General features: G+C 35.7%; 1 protein-coding gene across 1 annotated transcript in view; it reads right to left on the bottom strand.

Annotated features, from left to right (window-relative positions):
- LOC134840288 (probable vesicular acetylcholine transporter-B) overlaps nucleotides 1-2,420 on the bottom strand; it is a 32,256-nt gene extending 29,836 nt beyond the window's left edge. The window contains exon 1 of the mRNA XM_063856041.1: nucleotides 2,068-2,420. The gene's annotated coding sequence lies outside the window, so the exon portion shown is untranslated. The remainder of the gene's footprint in view (nucleotides 1-2,067) is intronic.
- Between the last annotated feature and the right edge of the window lie 1,247 nt (nucleotides 2,421-3,667).

The raw sequence follows: 3,667 nt of genomic DNA, 5'->3' as shown, positions 1-3,667 counted from the left end.
AATTGCTAATTTACTTTTGCTAGAGCTAGTTTATTTTCTATGGACGGATCTTGTGGAAGCGGAAGTATTTGTAACCAAATTATTGGCCCAGTTTTTTTCAAATTGAACAATTTTTTTTCGGATTTTTTTGAATGTTTTTGTCAAAAAAATCTGCTATGCTTTCGATTAAGAGATTCCAGTTGTCATCCATGTTTAAATGCTCTAGTAAGTTAGTCTCTTTGTGTTTTTAAAAGTAGGTTTTGTGATGTTTTTTTTGCCGAAATCTTTTGAACTTATGTAGTTTTCATTCCATGAAGACGCTAGAAAACTTTGAAAATTATAGCTACAAATAATCAGAATTGATTTTTTGGGCTTGAATGAAAAATTTTGACATGTTTACTTATAACCTGCGACTATTAGTATATAAAAAGGCTTTAATATGATATATCACCCAACCATTCCAATGATTATTTGTGGTACCTGATTATCACGACGATTGCAAGTTGCTGGAAAATACTATTTTCAAAAGTGGGAACAAAAATTGCACAACTTAAATGTTTCTAACATTGGAAATTAAAACGTGTCGAGTTACTTTCTTTGAAATTGATTACAGTTACATGAGAATTGAACTTTTTTACTGGAATCCGCTAAAAACCGACTACCCTAGCATGCCAACTTAGGTTCAATTAAACCGATAATTTGCAAAACCAAATGGGTCTCAAAGCTAATTTTGAATGATTTTCTTGTCTGTAACGAGGATAAAAAACCGCATTTTTTGCGTATAGTTTACGACATCCATTTTTGACAGGCACCAAAGCCGCTAATGCCACTTTAGACTCTAAACCATATTCAATTTTGGGTTTGAAAAATTTCCTAATTGTCAACCCGAATGAATTCCCCGAAAGTTTTCAAATTGGTTTTCAAATCGATGACATACAAGAATCCGGAATGACTCTCGAGGGCTCCAATTTGTATGTCTCAATACTGAGACGATGATGCAATGAACATGTTCCACTGTAGGCAAAAGATCAACACTCCTCTTGTATGTTAGTATGGTAACCGCAGAGAATCTGATAATAAAGCCAACTGATGTTTTCAGCAAAACCAAAACTTTTTAATTATTATTTTTTTCAGTTTTTCAACTGCGATCCAGACGCCGCTTCATTATTTTGGAAACTGAAAACAATGATAAATCGAGAAAAAAGGAAATGATTAAAATTCACTTTTTTGTGCCTATTTGTTTAAGAAGCTTTCAGTGAAGTAAACCAGTTGTCTACCAGTTTTTTTTTCTGTTTTCAGCTGTTTTTTTTTTCTTCAAATTTGGAGTATTTGGAAGATTTGCGTGGACTAGGAGATAGACTCTGAAACCAATTTTTTTGCAATTTTTCTTTACTCTCCTTTTCTCTTCCTACAGCTAAGAAACTACAAACATGTTAAATTTACTTTCTAACCTTCGGGCCCGACAAGTGAGGAATAAAGTTAAGACTTTTTGATTCAGCTGTGTCTTTTTCGATACGTTTTTAGTTTTCTCGAAATGATAAGGGGACCATAAATGGGTTAACTATATGCTGAGAAAGTAATACACATGGCTGATGGCAAAACTAAAAAAAATTATATTACGCGCATTGGATGATTATAAGATTATAAAGTAAAACTTTCATTTTAGGGTAGAATAGCAAAAAATTGCTACTGTGAAACACCTGTGAAAAAAGGACGTGATAAAATAAAACAACGGCTAGACCCCGAGAGGCCCAGAGTTCATATCTGAAGACTGTAGATGTTGCCTTCTTTCCTTACACATGTTTCATAGTCGGGAGTAAAGTACCAAACCAGATGATTGCATAATTTGGACAACTGCAGAGGAATCTGATATGAGAAGCAATAGTTATTTCAAGTGTTGCAGAAAACCAATAGATTTTTTGTGTTTGTCCAGAGTTTAACTTTAATTTTTTCAGTTCCGATCCGGAACCTGCTTAGTTCTAGCGGGACAGTTAAGACCCGGAAAAAAAGACGACAGTGAAATATAAGCTCAACGCCCATTTACACGAGAGAAAAGATGTCATTTCAGTGCAGGTTTGTGAATCTTACCTGTGTAATATTTTAGTTTGAGTGGCAACGAGGATAATTTAGAAATGAGGATAAAAATTGAGTTTACTGTTGTTTAATATAATTGTGACCGAATAATTTATTTATTTTCTGCTGGAGGATAATGAGTGAAAGTGGATTGAAATGAGTGGAGGTGGCGTTTGTAACTATCAATGGTGCTTCACATCTACTGCGGCAGCCGATTGAAAGAGGGCGACTAGTAATAAGAATAATAATAATAATGAGAGGCCACCGAAGCTGATTTGCTACACTGAGAAGCAGAAGAAGGAGAAGAAGGAGAAGAATGGAGCAGGCGCAATGAAGTTAATCGCCAAACAATTCTGCACTTTTAACTGGCTCCCCACAACTCCATCTTTTAAATCCATCCATCTCTCTTTTTATTACCCAAAATCACAAGTCACACAACCCACTCACATCACATCACATCACATCACAGACAGCCACATATCCTCATCAGGTCTCCCTAACAAACACTCTCCGCCAATCACATCCCTCTTCAATTATTCGTTCCTTTCTTTTTCCGAACAGCGAAACTGTCTGCTCCAAATAAAGCAAAGTTTGTTTTGTTTCATTCAATGAATACTACAATTGACTTTCTGCTATTTGAAGATGGCAAACCTACCTTGTACTCTTAAGAAATTATAAAAAAACTTCCAAGATAAAAAGAACGAAAGCTATGGAATAAATTATAAATTGAAAGTGGAATTTGGGTTGTGAGGAGATGTATTTTCTATACTTCTATACTTTCTCTACTAATATTCATAGTGATAAATCATGGCAAAAAGCAACGAAACAAGTTTGTCTTAAAAGATCTTTCTTATAGCAGACAGAAGTTTTTCAATAAGCAAAAAAGAGATGAAATTGAATTTAAAGAAGCTGCCGTTCAGCTGAGCTTACGACATCGCCAGCAGGTCTGCCTGAAGATGAGAAATTGTTTTGCGGCCAAATTGGACATGTTTAGAACAACCCAGTTTCGGAGAACCAGTCCTTCAGCGCTCCAACTGCCCTGAAAATTGCTTCAATTTTTCACTGGACATCACATTCATATTGAAAAAGTAAAGTGTTCCTTTCTTTTCCACATCTTCCCTCTCAAGGAATACCTATTAGTGAGCGATGCACTTTGCTTCGAAATTAGTGGTACTAGAAGGAACATCAACTTGCCACCTTTCAGTTGAAAACACAATTTCGTGCCAAGAATATTTTCCCTCTCAAGGAATACCTATTAGTGAGCGATGCACTTTGCTTCGAAATTAGTGGTACTAGAAGGAACATCAACTTGCCACCTTTCAGTTGAAAACACAATTTCGTGCCAAGAATCTTTTACCTCTCAAGGAATACCTAATAGTGAGCGATGCACTTTGCTTCGAAATTAGTGGTACTAGAAGGAACATCAACTTGCCACCTTTCAGTTGAAAACACAATTTCGTGCCAAGAATCTTTTCCCTCTCAAGGAATACCTAATAGTGAGCGATGCACTTTGCTTCGAAATTAGTGGTACTAGAAGGAACATCAACTTGCCACCTTTCAGTTGAAAACACATTTTCGTGCCAAGAATCTTTTCCCTCTCAAGGAATACCTATTA

The sequence above is a fragment of the Symsagittifera roscoffensis genome, chromosome 2, assembly GCF_963678635.1.
Source record: "Symsagittifera roscoffensis chromosome 2, txSymRosc1.1, whole genome shotgun sequence".
NCBI lineage: Eukaryota > Metazoa > Xenacoelomorpha > Acoela > Convolutidae > Symsagittifera > Symsagittifera roscoffensis.
This window is presented reverse-complemented; position numbering and strand designations above follow the sequence as displayed.